The 15,124-nt window shown below is 41.7% G+C and overlaps 5 non-coding genes across 5 annotated transcripts; 1 reads left to right on the forward strand and 4 right to left on the reverse strand.

Annotated features, from left to right (window-relative positions):
* Positions 1-6,202: 6,202 nt before the first annotated feature.
* trnay-gua (transfer RNA tyrosine (anticodon GUA)) lies at positions 6,203-6,290 on the reverse strand. The gene is given in 2 exon segments: positions 6,203-6,238; positions 6,254-6,290. It is a non-coding gene; the product is annotated as a tRNA-Tyr (tRNA).
* A 510-nt stretch (positions 6,291-6,800) lies between these two features.
* On the reverse strand, positions 6,801-6,873 carry trnaa-agc (transfer RNA alanine (anticodon AGC)). Its single transcript has one exon. It is a non-coding gene; the product is annotated as a tRNA-Ala (tRNA).
* A 685-nt stretch (positions 6,874-7,558) lies between these two features.
* On the reverse strand, positions 7,559-7,631 carry trnam-cau (transfer RNA methionine (anticodon CAU)). Its single transcript has one exon. It is a non-coding gene; the product is annotated as a tRNA-Met (tRNA).
* A 4,553-nt stretch (positions 7,632-12,184) lies between these two features.
* On the reverse strand, positions 12,185-12,258 carry trnat-agu (transfer RNA threonine (anticodon AGU)). Its single transcript has one exon. It is a non-coding gene; the product is annotated as a tRNA-Thr (tRNA).
* Positions 12,259-13,942: 1,684 nt separating this feature from the next.
* Positions 13,943-14,024, forward strand: trnal-aag (transfer RNA leucine (anticodon AAG)). Its single transcript has one exon. It is a non-coding gene; the product is annotated as a tRNA-Leu (tRNA).
* Positions 14,025-15,124: the final 1,100 nt, after the last annotated feature.

Raw genomic sequence — 15,124 nt, forward strand, 5'->3', positions numbered from 1 at the left:
GTGGCTAAGCGCTGTGCAAAAATATTATTCCAGATCATGGGATCCCACAGCGAGTTTACAGTGATAATGGTCCACATTTTGTGAATGAAGTAGTTACACAAATGTCCAAACACCTGGGGTTTGAGTTAAAAAAACATTGCTCATACCACCCCCAGAGTGCAGGATTAGTTGAAAGAACTAATGGCACTATAAAAATGAGATTGAGAAAAACCATGGAGCAAACGGGGAGGACATGGGTAGAATGCCTCCCTCTGGTAAAAATGTACATGAGGGTCACGCCAACAGACAAAGGCCTGACCCCATTTGAAATCCTTTATGGGAGACCTTTTACACTTCCCATTTGTGAGGATGTGTGTGAAAAACCTCAAGGAGAAACTACTCTTGCAGAGTGGATGAGTAAAACGTTAAAGACCAAGGAAGTTGTGACTGCAAATAATCTGCCAGATGACCTTTTGTCTCCACAGGGCCAGAGGGTTAAACCAGGAGACCAAGTGCTGATAAAGGTCATAAAAAGGAAAACCTGGTCTACACCTAAGTGGGAAGGACCCTACACTGTGATCCTGACTACACCCACAGCTGTAAAGATCCAAGAGAGACCCACGTGGATTCATCAGAGCCACTGTAAGGTACTGCAACACCTGGTGAGTGTCGAGTAGAGGTGGAAGTCGGCCGGTACCAAAACCTTTGGCCGCTGAAGAAAACATCTAATCCTCGCTCCCAGCTATGGCACCCACTGCCTGCCCTAAAGGGTGGGAATGTGTTCTCCTACCAGTATGGCTCTGCCTGACCTTACTGGTAATCTTCCTCGCAATGGCAGATCTAGAGACTATAGCGAATAACAATTTTACGAAGGAGCACAAAAAACCTAGGGCCAAACAATGGACACGTACTGACCTCACAGACTGGCACTGGATACAGGAAATGACTAATAACACCTTTTATTGTTGTTCTAATACTGTTTTGCTTATTTACTACATGTATTCTGCCATGTATTAAGTCTATGATTACCAAAATGTTCACCCAAGCCTTTGTGTCTTATACTCTCCTACAAACAATTCCACTGGAGGAGGAAGAGGGCCGAGTGTAAAGGAGGTGTGAATGTTTTTCTTTTATCTATGTAACGTTTTAGGTAGCAAGCCACAAGGTGACTGCCCTGGTGAGGGAGTCGGCTGGGAATTTTCCCCTGAAGGAGGGGTTTTTCGCCCAGCTTTGCTAAATACATATCTATGTGTGTTATTCATTTTTATTTTAGCATTAACACTGTTAGATTAGGACCTATGTGATTTCCTCCACTCCCTCCGTGGTCTGTCATGAATGATGGTGACTCAGAAAATCTTATGAAGTTGGGTCAGCCTGATGTATGTTTCACAATGACAAACAGGAGGGAAATGTTGGGGTTATAAGGACAAAAGTTCAAATTGTTGCCATTGTGGAATTAGATCTGAAGATAGGATGTTTATGTGAGAGGTCTGTTTCTCCAGCTGACCTCCATAACCTTATGACCCATGATGAACTGAAGTTTTATTGCACCCAAGTATCCTGTGTCTGGTTTTGTTCCCCACTATACAAATAAAGGACTGATAAGTGAAAAGAGTGAGAGAAGGGTGTAAGTCGCAGGGGGAGAGAAGAAGGTCTCTTCTCTCCGTTTGCAACTGAGGCGTTTTCACTTGCAGACAGATACTCGGTACAAAGTTGTCGTGTGTTTCATTGCCTTCAGGGAAAAGAACCATGTCAGTGTAGCGTAATCCTGACACAGACTTCCTTCTCCTTGGACACTTCCTCCAGCTCTTCCAAGGAGACACCGAGGCGTTCCCAGGCCAGCCAGGAGACATAGTCCCTCCAGCGTGTCCTGGGTCTTCCCGGTGGTCTCCTCCCGGTGGGACATGCCTGGAACACCTCCGCAGGGAGGCGCCCAGGAGGCATCCGAAACAGATGCCCAAGCCACCTCAATGGACTCCTCTCGATGTGGAGGAGCAGTGGCTCTACTCCGAGCTCCTTCAAGGTGACCAAGCTCCTCACCCACCCTGTGGAGGAAGCTCATTTCAGCCGCTTGTATCCGTGACCCAGAGTTCATGACCATAGGTGAGAGCAGGAACGTAGATTGACCGGCAAATCGAGAGGTTCGCCTTCCGGCTCAGCTCCTTCTTCACCACAATGGACCGGTACACCAACCACATTACTGCTGCCGATGCCCTGAACCGTCTGTCAATCTCGTGCTCCGTCCTTCCCTCACTCGTGAACAAGACCCCGAGATACTTAAACTCCTCCACCTGAGGCAGGATCTCTCCCCTGGCCTGGAGATGACAAGCCACCTTTTTCCGATTGAGTACCATGGCCTCGGACTTGGAAGTGCTGATTCTCATCCCAGCCGCTTCACACTCGATTGCAAACCGCCCCAGCGCACGCTGGAGATCCTGGCTCGATGGAGCCAACAGGACAACATCATCTGCAAAAAGCAGAGATGAAATCCTGTGGTCCCCGAACTGGACTCCCTCCGACCCCTGGCTGCGCCTAGAAATTCTGTTCATAAAAGTAATGAACAGAACTGGTGACAAAGGGCAGCCCTGCCAGAGTCCAACGTGCACTGGGAACAGGTCTGACTTACTACCGGCAATGTGAACCAAGCTCCTGCTCCATTTGTACAGAGACCGGATAGCCCTCAGCAAAGGGCCCCGGACCCCATACTCCTGGAGCACCTCCCACAGGATGTCATGAGGGACCCGGTCGAATGCCTTGTCCAAATCCACAAAACACATGTGGACTGGTTGGGCAATCTCCCATCAACCCTCGAGCACCCTCGAGAGGGTGTAGAGCTGAAAAGGAGTTTGACAAACGAAGCTTCTTTGTGAAACAGGAGCAAGTAGGGAGGAGACAAGAAAGGAATCTAACCAGAAACAGTGTGGTCTAAGGTGCCAGACTCAAAATTTTGTTCCTTTCTACGCACAGGGTATTCTGTTCGCCAGGTAGAGGCGTGGGTTCAAACCCACTCCTGACAGGTGTTTTCATTTATTGATTTCTACCTGTACTTTGATAACATTCTGTCTCTCTCTTTATGAAGTATTTTCTACTTGAATATGTACATGTAACAGTAACAACAAAGATATTCTGCATTAACCTGATAGTCAATTGGCAGAACATAGGTGGATCCAAGTATACCACATTTACAGTTAAATGTGTGTTATACACAGTCTGGCTAGCTCAGTCAGTAGAGCATGATATTCTTAATCTCAGGGTTAGGGTTAGGTTTGAGCCCCACTTTGGGTGGTGGTGATTCTACAGGAGAGCTCCATGTGTTGAGAAGAGGTGATGTGACTTCAGGGGGGTAATAGGAGAAGGTGTTTCAGTGTCATTAAATAAACATAGATGAGTGACTGTATCATAAATGACTACAGAGTTGTTTCCAAACTGAAACAGTATTGACTAAGTGGAATTTCCACATAGACTCTGAGCATTTGGGCAGTCTAAGGAGGATGCTTGGCTCTAGGGTAACATTGGGCTTTTTGCGCCTCTCCTTCCATACCGACAACTCAGAGCATGGTCATAGCCAAAGTAAAGCCTTCTGTTGGACTTACGGTGGAAGGGTTAAGTCTTGAATTTCTCTCTTGAAACCAGCACAGCCCAACATGATGCTGGAACCCATGACCCTGAGAATAAAATTCACATGCTCTACTGACTGAGCTAGTGAAGCTGAAGTGCTATGTACTGCAAACAATGTCATGACTTAACCCTGTCATCCAGGCTTCCAAATAATTTTGTATTTTACAAAACAGCATAACAAGCCCCACCCAATACATCTCAGGGTTGCAACTGTGGTACTGTGCATCTGTGTTGAACTGGTTAAGTATGATATGCTCCTTATCCTGCTTTCCTTGAAGCTAAACCAGTATATCTGCATTGATACTGAAACTGTGAAATGAGTATTTGATTTGTCCTTTGTGTTGTTACATACTTTAAGATGTTTGGGGGACTGTCTCTGTAGATTTAACTGTGGTGTCACCGTCAGGCTGTTTATTCTTGCGTTGGGTCACAGCTAACATTGGTAAGCTCAGGCTGAGTTTTCTTCAACAGTCAATAAACAACCTCTTTTTATACCTGGTTCCAAACCAGGGTCTTTTCACTTATCAGGCAAACACGAGGACCACTACAGTACAGAAACTGACACAGCCTTTGGTATCAGAACATGGTGCTGTAAAATACAGAATTGTACAATAAGGCCATACGGCACTTATTTGGAGAAGCTAAATTCAAATGATCCAAATGTGTGTCATCTTTAGGAAATCATAAAGGAGATCAGAGAGATATCTTGAAAACACGCAGCTGTGCTCCTGTAGTGTAGAGGTTAATAGGTTTGCTTCAAACGTCCAAGTCCCCTGCACAGCAGCCTAGAAAGCTGTAACAACTAAGTGCTGACACATGGCAATTTAAAACCACTTCTGCACTGTCCGAGAATCAAAGCCAGATCTCACACATGGCACGCAGGAACGCTTCCATTTCATCACCAATGCCTCTGCTCCTCCTACAAGCTGATGTCTTCAAATCATGACGCCTGATCTGACCATGAAATGTCAACATGCTCACTGTGCGCTGGGCACTTACCACTACCAGCTACTGAGAGGGGCTGCCCAAACACACCCAAATGAAAGTAATTAAAGTGGAATCATATGCAATATTATGACAATATTAATATACCGTATTAATAAAATACTATATTCACAATGCAATATATTCCTGTTACATTGATGTGACCCATCCATCTTCTATACCCACTTATTCCTGAACCAGGGTCACAAGGATCTGCTGGAGCTCTTTTTTGGCTGCCCGACTCAGATGTGACCACTTTAATATTTTGTATTAATACTAAAATATTTATATAATATAGTTTTTTTTTTTTTACATCTTTGTAGACAGAAACAGCAACAGACTAACTCAACAACAGCAACACAACAGTCATCCAGGCCAGGTAGCTCCTTCAGCAACAACAGAGACTGACTGTTACACACTGAATGTCCACGTAGTATATACACAGAGGCTTCTTTTCAAATCATTTACACTCATCAACCTGTGAAGTTAACACATTACCTGGAAAACTATGCCATGCATGAACTACCAAACTGAACAGTGAAATGAACTACTAACAGTTTTGGACTTAAAGGAAAGTCTGTAAGTTGCTGCAACAGTGCTGTTATTTCCTCTGATTGATTTTTACAGCAGATGTGTCTCTCTCTCTGTCTTATATGGTTTCTGTCTCTTTCAATGAATGATGAACAACTCCTGTGCAGTCGAGCTGCTTCTTGTGTCAATGACACTTCTGAAGGTGTCTCTGTGACATCATGTCCAAGAATGTTTAGACATTAAAGAGATCAAAGGTCTCTCAGTGTTATGACACACACACACACACACTTTCTGACTTTACAATGATGCCTCTTGTACATCGTCTTATTATTATTATTGTGTCATTTCTAATCAAGAAAAAACTTGAAAACTGGTTGAATAAAAGTAACTTTAAGTCAGAATTTGCCAGGGGTATGAATAATTTCGGTTAATGCAGAATATCTTTGCAGGTGATTCAATGTTGTTACTGTTACATGTACATACTCAGGTAGAAAATGACTTTACAAAGAGAGAGACAGAGAATGTTATCAAAGTACAGGGTAGAGCTCAGAAGATTAGTAAATTAGCTATTTAGAAAAATCTGGGTTTGTTTATAGTGAGTTATTACTGAGGCACTGCTGGGGTTTGAACACAAGATCTCCTGTTTACCAGACAGGAACATTAACCAACTAAGTCACAGTACCACTTACAAGCACGGTCCCTGTTCATATTTCCTTCCTGTCTCCTCTCTCCATTCTCCTGTTTCATAAAGGATTCATGTTTGTCAGCTCCTGTTCAGTGAACTAAATTCTCCAGTGAATGTCTGTAATAATCAGTATATTCCAATAGTAACTATCTGTGATTAGTTGTATGACCTGCATAAAATGAGATGCTGTACATTTTTTACCAGTCTGTTGTTGCCACATGCCATGGTGGGTAAGTGGTTAGCACTGTTGCCTCACAACACGAAGGTCATGGGTTTACAACTAAAATCTACTATTACACAGTCGCAGAAACTGACATTACACCACACATCAAATGTGTCATCAGCTCTTGATTTTACATCCATCCTATGTCAGCAGATACACAGAACACAAAACCTAAACAATATTCCTTCAAGCCGGAGTTGAACCAGCGACCTAAGGATAACTGCTATATCAATCTACAGTCCTCCGCTCTGCCAACTGAGCTATTGAAGGAAGCACACAGTGGTTTGGTGTTGAACTTTTCCACAGATGCATAAACTGACACTTAACTACACATTTGATACCAAAGCTCTTTTCTTAACTGCAGGATAACTGTCACTTCAACCTACAGTCCTCCACTCTGCCAACTGAGCACCTTGGACAGCATCAACAATGCTGCAATTTCATTGGCTATGACTCCTATATACAACTGGCCCCTGTGTGGAAGGCAGCTATGCTCACCACTACACCACCATCACTGTGTCCAAAGTTTTTACTACTCTTCTGAGGTATTTTCCATCCACCTCATCTGTTCTGCTCCTTGGCTCCTGTACTTCTGCTTATGGAAAACATGTCAGTCAGGAAAGCAGGAGTGAAAGGATGACAGCACTTTGGCAGTTCACACTCACTCTGTCTATAACACATTCTGCTGTCTTTGTCTGGACTGAGTTCATACATGTTGTACAAATATGAAACCAGATATCTGATAATACAGAAGTCTGAAGATTGGGCTTTAAAGACTTGTGGAGAATGTGGGCATCGATCCCACTACCTCTTACATGCTAAGCAAGCACTCTACCACTTGAGCTAATTCCCCCACATCTTAATGATGCAGATCCATAATCCAGTTTACAATTTGCACAGACTGTCCACATGTTTCATGAATTCAGAAAGACCCTGAACTATGATCTTTTTATCACACTGAGCTAGTTTGGACTTTTCCTGACCCTCTGGGTTTTTCAAACTAATCTGTTTTTTAATAGTCTAATTTTGAATTTTCTCAAAATTCAGACTTTTTTTGCTAGGAGTTCTGGCTTTCTTCTCAGAAATCACTGAAGTAGCATAACATAACTTCTTCTTTTTGTTTCATGTTCTCATTCTTGCACCAGAATAGTTTAACCAATAAGCAGATGGAACTTTCACATGACTTGCAGTGATGCATTTTGGTTTGCTTAATAAGCTGAAGCCCGTCAGCAGTCTGATTTCTAACTATATCCTCAATATATATGACTGCACACAGGTGTAGATGGGTGGTTGGCACTTATGTTCCTCAAGAAAAACTGCACTGCTTGTTTTCCAAATATAAATGGTGCACCCACTGCTGACTAACTGGATCAGGTGTGGGCCATCAGAACCTACTTAATTAGTCATCCGCCCTTATCTGAGACAGGATGGTACAGCTTCTGATTGGCTAAACACATCTGATACAGGCAATCACTAGTATAAAGGTGAAGGAACAAAGGTTGCACCCTCCTGTTCTAGATGAACCATAAAGAAACCCCTGCCTCATGTGAGGTTTGAACTCACAGCCTTCAGATTATGAGACTGACGCGCTGCCAACTGCACCAACGAGGCAAAAAAAAGCTGTGCTAATAGACAGTCACAAGTCAACTACTTATAATTTAGCTTATGTACAGTTTTTATCCATCCATCCAGCCATGATCTACACCCACTTATTCCTAATTAGGGTCACAGGGATCTGCTGGAGCCTATTACAGTTTTATATAGAGTTTTTAGTATTGTTACAAAACATTAAAGGAAGCACACAGTGGTTTGGTGTTGAACTTTTCCACAGATGCATAAACTGAACACTAGACGCCAAGACTCTTTTCTTAACTGCACAAACTGCATGTATAGTGAGTAATGCGCTTGTTTAGTTCCAGGGAAGAACCAAAGAGGATGAAGAGCCCATCATACTTAACCAGTTCAATGAAGAGCAGCACCAACCAACTGCCTTACAACATTAAGGTGAAGCAAGTGAAAGTGAAAGTGACTTATACAAGTCACAAATGTGCAGCTCACACTAAGGGTAATGACTCTGTTTCCAGGGGCAACCGCAAAGCTGATGCAGCTGCAAAGGCCACAGCTTTGAGACCACTCCCACTTGACACTATCTGTTTGTCTTCTGACTCTCCACCTCTCTCCCTCTCAGCTCTGCAAAGTTTCTCTTCACCACAGGAGAGAAAAGCCTGGAAGCGGCTGATGCTGAGTACAGGGATGAAATTTGGTGGGGACCTAATGGGAAACCTTGTCTTCTGAAACACTTTTTCTCTCATTTGGAAAAGTTGACACATGGGCTGGATCATGCGTCAAAAGGGGGGATAGTAGCAGCAATAAGAAAAAATTGGTTTGTGAAGGGTTTTGCATCCTATGCACAGAAATTTTGTCAGTCCTGTATGATTTGTGCTACATATAACAGCAGCTGCACACACACACAGGCTCAAGCAGCACATGTACCGCCTACAAGACCTTTTGAACACTTGATGATGGACTTCATTGATCTCACTCCGGCTGAAGGGAAGAAATACTTTTTGGTTATGGTTGACATGTGGTCTAAATGGAATGAACAGACTACGACTTCTGGATAGTTGGCTGAAACACCAGCCTACATGCAAAGAGACACTAAATATAATGTTGCTATCTATACTGATCACATTTGTATTAAATCCCCTAATATAGGTTTTGCTTACTGAACCAACATTTCATAGATCTAATGGTTCTGTTTACTCCTCAGATACACCAATGAACTCATGGGCAGCAGCAGTTCGGATGGTAGGAAGAAAATTCACTAACACCTCTTGTTATGTTTGTGCAGCAGTTCCTCATGCACGCGGGCATGCAGTTCCGACGGTTCCAGTACCAATGAACATCTCGGAAATAATATCGGTCTTGGTAACGTTCACCATTGGCCATTTCACTAATGACACTGTGGTTGTTAATGACTGTCATACAGACAACAGACGTGGGTGTTATTAACTATTCTGACATGTGATGGAGATGGATAAACACCTCTCAGCTGAGGACCAGTTTCCAACCGTTTATGCACAAACCAGTGTTGACAACCTCAGGTCATGATCATTTTGCACCACCAGTGTGTTTCTCACTACTCTGTGCCTATACCAAAGTTAATCTAGGTAACTCTGAAAACTGCAATTACACCTTAAATGCTACATGTGGTTTATATTCTTCTTGGCCATGTTCCCATCCTGATAATATACCTTACTTGTCTTGGTTTAATGTTTCTCTTCCATGCAAAAAGAAATCTTCTTCATCACCTTATTACAGGACAGGATGGGCTTACACTACCTATTGACTGCTCAGGGGGGTTATGTCATGTAATTGGCCAAGAGTGTTGTACGTTAGTCCCATCTGATTTCGATAACATTACTGATGTGGTCGTGGGCGTTTTCTAACTTTTCAGCTCAATACGTGCGCATCGATCAACCACACACGCCTGAGGTGCTTGAGATGTACGATTGATGTACGATTCTGATTCTGATTGGGAAGGTGCCTCTACTGTGTGAGTCTGCAGTGTGTCTGACATGTAAACAGCTGTCAGTGATTTAGATTTTTCCATATTAGTACATTTTTATTATTATTCATTTTACAGGAATATGAGTATTATTCTCTCTGACTTTGCTTAGCTTTACACTCAGGGATGTCTGTGTTCCACAGAAACAGCACTGCTAAATTTCTATGACCTTTTGTAACAAGGTACATTGAAACGTTTTAGTATTTGTACTTCTGATGTTGTGGTCAGTCTGGGGATCAATATATGATCCAGAGGAGGGAAATGTAATGGAAAAAATGAGTTTCAATGATTGATTATTCTTACTGATTATGATTTTTATTGTTTCTTACTGTATTCTTGGTTTTTCAGACTTAATTATTTGATTATGTGAATGATTATTTGCATTTACTTTGCATGTGTGTATAAGTAGCGGCCTCAGGCTAATAGGAACTAAGCAACTGGGGAACAACTTGGGAAGACTCTGATCAATTGTGTTCTATTCTGTTTTGCTCCTTTCTTGCAAGAAATATATTCAGAAAAAGACAGTCTGTCTGCACCCTCTTTATTGCTCATCCAACAGGTTGTGCCATTTGTGCCAACATTTTACTGTTCTCAAAACATCCAAACATAAAAGAAGGAACCTCCATTACCCACCAGAATAAAACATCCATCCATTATCCATACTCACTTATTCCTACTGGGGTCCATGGGATCTAGTGGAGCCTACCCCAGCTTTCTTTCGGTGAAAGGCAGGGGTATACTGTGGACATGTCACCAGTTTATCACAGGACCAATATCAAATATTTCTTTTTAAAATGAAATAGTTAAATTCTTAAAACAACACATTGTTTTATGTTTTAAATATATCTAATTGAACAACTGAGTAAGTTGTGCCTGAGTAATTAAGGCGAGGGGCTTGAAATTCATTGTGCTCTCGCTGCACATGTTCAAATCCTGTTTACAGTGATATGTTCTTTAGAAACTAACTACATTAATGTGTTTTATTGCCTTAGTGGACTTTGAGGACTGAGAAAACTGTTGCTGTGTGTGTTCCAGTTAGGTTAGGTTACTGCTGACATCATGTCTCATCTGAATGAGAAGAAATGAACAAACACAGTGTGTTCTCAGTCTTGTGTTGATGTCAGTTCTGTCTTAAGACAGTGTTTCCATAGTAACAGAGGTTAGGTTATGGTTCAGCGTAGCAGAGAAAACAGGGGCCTGTTTCAGAAAGTGGGTTTAGTGAAAACTCAGTTTGTTAAACCTGAGATGAGGGATAGTCAAGGTTTTTGGTTCCACAAAGCGTGTTCAGATTGACTCTGAGTCAGTAACTGATGGTACCTTACTCTGCGAACCAAACCTGCTTGCTGGCAGGTTTTATAAACCCTGAGTTGTTTCTGAGCCAATTGACATTCAGACTGAAGATGAGGCTGGAGATGTGGAGTGCCCTTTTTTTGAGGAACCCATTGATACAGAAGCACAATTGCTTTGCAGAATTCTGTGTCAAGAGAGGATAATCAAACCTCATACAGAAGGTGAATACTTGTAATGTTTCCCCTGGTCTTAAGATTTTGTTCAGGAGTATATGTGTGGAAGCTCCACTTAGTCAATTCTGTTTCAAATTGGAAACATTTCTGTAGTCATTTATGATACAGTCATCTATGTTTATTTAATGACACTGAAACTCCTTCTCCTATTACCCCCCTTTGATTGTAAATATAAAACCAAAGGTATACTTGGATCCACCTATGTTTGAGAAGTCAAATATATGTTTGAGAAGCTAAATTCAAATGATCTAAATGTGTGTCATCTTCTACATGTCCAATTTGATGGAGAGCAGTTTGTCCAGTGTCTTCCTGTTACCTCCCAGAACAAACATATCCACATCACTGCTGATAGAATGTGCAGTCCATAGTCTTCAGTTCTCACTCCTTTAGTATCTACGGCCTGGCCATAGATATACTGGCTCAAACATCACTCATCAAATCCCACTCCTGAGAAACCAGTCCTCCTGCTGTGATGTTTCTCAATAAGGATGGGTGATGGATTAGATGGATTCCATTGTGGTCTCCCCGTGCAGGTTTGAGTCCTGCTGACAATGAGCTGTTATTTGTAACTCATCCTGTTAGTGTCTCATAGAGTTGGCGGAAAAACAGTTTTGGTCCAAGTTGATGGTCAGTTGGGCTCCAACCTAACCCTAACCCTGAGATTAAGAATATCATGCTCTACTGACTGAGCTAGCCAGGCTGTGTATAACACACATTTAACTGTAAATGTGGTATACTTGGATCCACCTATGTTCTGCCAATTGACTATCGGGTTAATGCAGAATATCTTTATAGTTGATTCAGTGTTGTTACTGTTACATGTACATATTCAAGTAGAAAATGGCTTTACAAAGAGAGAGACATCGAATATTATCAAAGTACAGGGTAGAACATTAGTAATTCAGCTATTTAGAAAAAGCTGTTTTTTTTTTTTTTTTCACAATGTCACAAAGCAGTAACAAGAACTGCTTCTGTACATGTGTTTTGCAGTATTTCCTTCTTGTACTAAGTGTCATTTCAGTATATGGGAAGAGAAAACCAGGACTCATTCTATTTATAGTGAGTTAATAATGAGGTACTGCTGGGATTTGAACCAAGGATCCCCTGTTTACTAAACAGGTGCTTTAACCAACTAAACCACAGCACCACTTGCAGCTAACCTTAAAATATAGCAGCTGTAGTAACAGGCTCCTCTCCATGTTCTGTAGAACTGAAAGGTTCAAGAGGTCATTCATTCCTGGGGCTATAAGACTGTATAACAGCTCTTGTTGAACCTGTGCACTTTATTACTTGCATTGCAAGTATCCTGTTAACTATTTATTTGTCTGTCTGTTTTTATTGTTTTATTTGTATAATGTGGCATTGCGTGGTTTCTGTGCTACTGGACACTCGAATTTCACCTCTTGGGTATGAATAAAATATTTATCATCATCATCATCATCATCATCATCATCATCAAAGGAATCACAGAGCAGCCAGGTGTTCAACTATTACACAGATCCAGAAAGTGACATCATACCACAAATCAGATGTGTTATCAGAACTTGATTTTACATCCATCCAATGTGAACAGATACACAAGATACCAAAACAAAACAACATTCCTTCAAGTCAAAGTTGATACAGCGATCTAAGGATAAAGGATAAATTTCAAGTACATGAGAGACAGGTGGAGCAGACATGGAGATGTTGTTACTGTGTTCTGTCACCATGCAACACACCAGCTGATGCAAGTTTGACATCACCAACTCTTAGAGTGTTGGTTTCAAATTAAATTACTTTCCTGTCAATTACCCCAGGTAGGACTTGAACCCACAATCCCTGGCTTAGAAGGCCCTATCCATTAGGGCACTGGGATTATAAATTGCCTAGTTTGAATATTGTAACCAGACAGTTCCATTACAATGTCAGTTGCAACATCAAAGTGTAGCAGAGGATGGTTTCAATCCATTGACCTCTGGGTTATAGTGACAGTTATCCTGCAGTTAAGAAAAGAGCTTTGGTATCACATGTGTGGTTCAGTGTCCGTTTATGCATCTGTGGAAACGTTCAACACCATGACCACTTCACCACAGAAACTGACGCAGACTTTGGCATGAGAACATGGTGCTGGAAATACAACATTGTACAATAAGCCCATAGTGCACTTCTTTGGAAAAGCTGAATTCAAATGATCCAATTGTGTGTCATCTTTAGGCAATCATAATGGAGAGCAGAGAGATTTCTTGAGAACATACAGCTGTGCTCCTGTACTGTAAAGGTTTACATCTTTGCTTCAAACAACTCTTATTCTGTAAGCTGGTTCATTTGTTACAAACCTATGAAGTCACATAGAGGTGTCGCCCAAACATACCCATATCTCTGTCCATAGTTTATACTCACATTTTGTAATACTCATGAAGGATTCTTAATGACACTGTAATGTTAATGGTCACAAGGAGTGGCAGCTTTATGTGCTTATCTTACACAGTAGTGTTTTAGCTGTAGACAGTTAGTCACTGTAGCTGTTTGTGTCTGTGTTAGTGTTTGGTACCAGCCTGAAAACAACTGCAGCCGCTGTATTTATTACCATGTTGTGATCACTGTGTATTTACGTACATTAACCATTAATGTGCCAAACTTACCAGAGAAGGGCTTTCAGCTAACATAGATCTGAAGTTTCTCTGATCCAGTGGATCCAGTTCCACATCAGCATTGCAACCTGCCACAAATTTCCAATCTTATCTTCCCCTTTGCTGCTGATGAATCATGTTAAGTAACAACCTTTGTCCACATGCTGGATTCTGTGAAATCCCTTCAGTCATTTTTCACTATTTTGTCTCCATTTGTGTGGTAGTGTGGCTGAGCGGTCCAAGGCGCTGGATTAAGGCTCCAGTCTCAGTTGAGGCGTGGGTTCAAATCCCACCACTGCCAGTTCTTTGTTCTCAAAGTGAAGTCTGTGAAATGTTTTCTCATTTCAGGAGCTTCTCCTTAACTCATTGTGATTTGAATATCAGTGAAAGACAATACAGTTAGACATAACTGTGAAACTGTTTCTTGTTCTGCTTAGTGTCACATGACAGAACTCGCCCTTGTTGATGTTACAGTTACTGTGCACAAAGCCCTCTCTCTTTCCTAAGTATGTCTTATTAGAATTGCCAGTGTTAAAGCCGCAACCTAAGGATAACTGCCACTTCAATCTACAGTCCTCCGCTCTGCCAACTGAGCTATTGAAGGAAGCACACAGTGGTTTGGTGTTGAACTTTTCCACAGATGCATAAACTGACACTTAACTACACATTTGATACCAAAGCTCTTTTCTTAACTGCAGGATAACTGTCACTTCAACCTACAGTCCTCCACTCTACCAACTGAGCACCTTGGACAGCATCAACAATGCTGCAATTTCATTGGCTATGACTCCTATATACAACTGGCCCCTGTGTGGAAGGCAGCTACTGCTCACCACTACACCACCATCACTGTGTCCAAAGTTTTTACTACTCTTCTGAGGTATTTTCCATCCACCTCATCTGTTCTGCTCCTTGGCTCCTGTACTTCTGCTTATGGAAAACATGTCAGTCAGGAAAGCAGGAGTGAAAGGATGACAGCACTTTTGCAGTTCACACTCACTCTGTCTATAACACATTCTGCTGTCTTTGTCTGGACTGAGTTCATACATGTTGTACAAATATGAAAGCAGATATCTGATAATACAGAAGTCTTAAGATTGGGCTTTAAAGACTTGTGGAGAACGTGGGCATCGATCCCACTACCTCTTACATGCTAAGCAAGCGCTCTACCACAATGATGAAGATCCATAATCCAGTTTACAATTTGCAGACTGTCCACATGTGTTTCATGAATTCAGAAAGACCCTGAACTATGATCTTTTTCCTATCACACTGAGCTAGTTTGGACTTTTCCTGACCCTCTGGGTTTTTCAAACTAATCTGTTTTTTAATAGTCTAATTTTGAATTTTCTCAAAATTCAGACTTTTTTTGCTAGGAGTTCTGGCTTTCTTCTCAGAAAT

This window comes from Mastacembelus armatus, unplaced genomic scaffold (assembly GCF_900324485.2).
Source record: "Mastacembelus armatus unplaced genomic scaffold, fMasArm1.2, whole genome shotgun sequence".
Classification (NCBI taxonomy): Eukaryota; Metazoa; Chordata; class Actinopteri; order Synbranchiformes; family Mastacembelidae; genus Mastacembelus; species Mastacembelus armatus.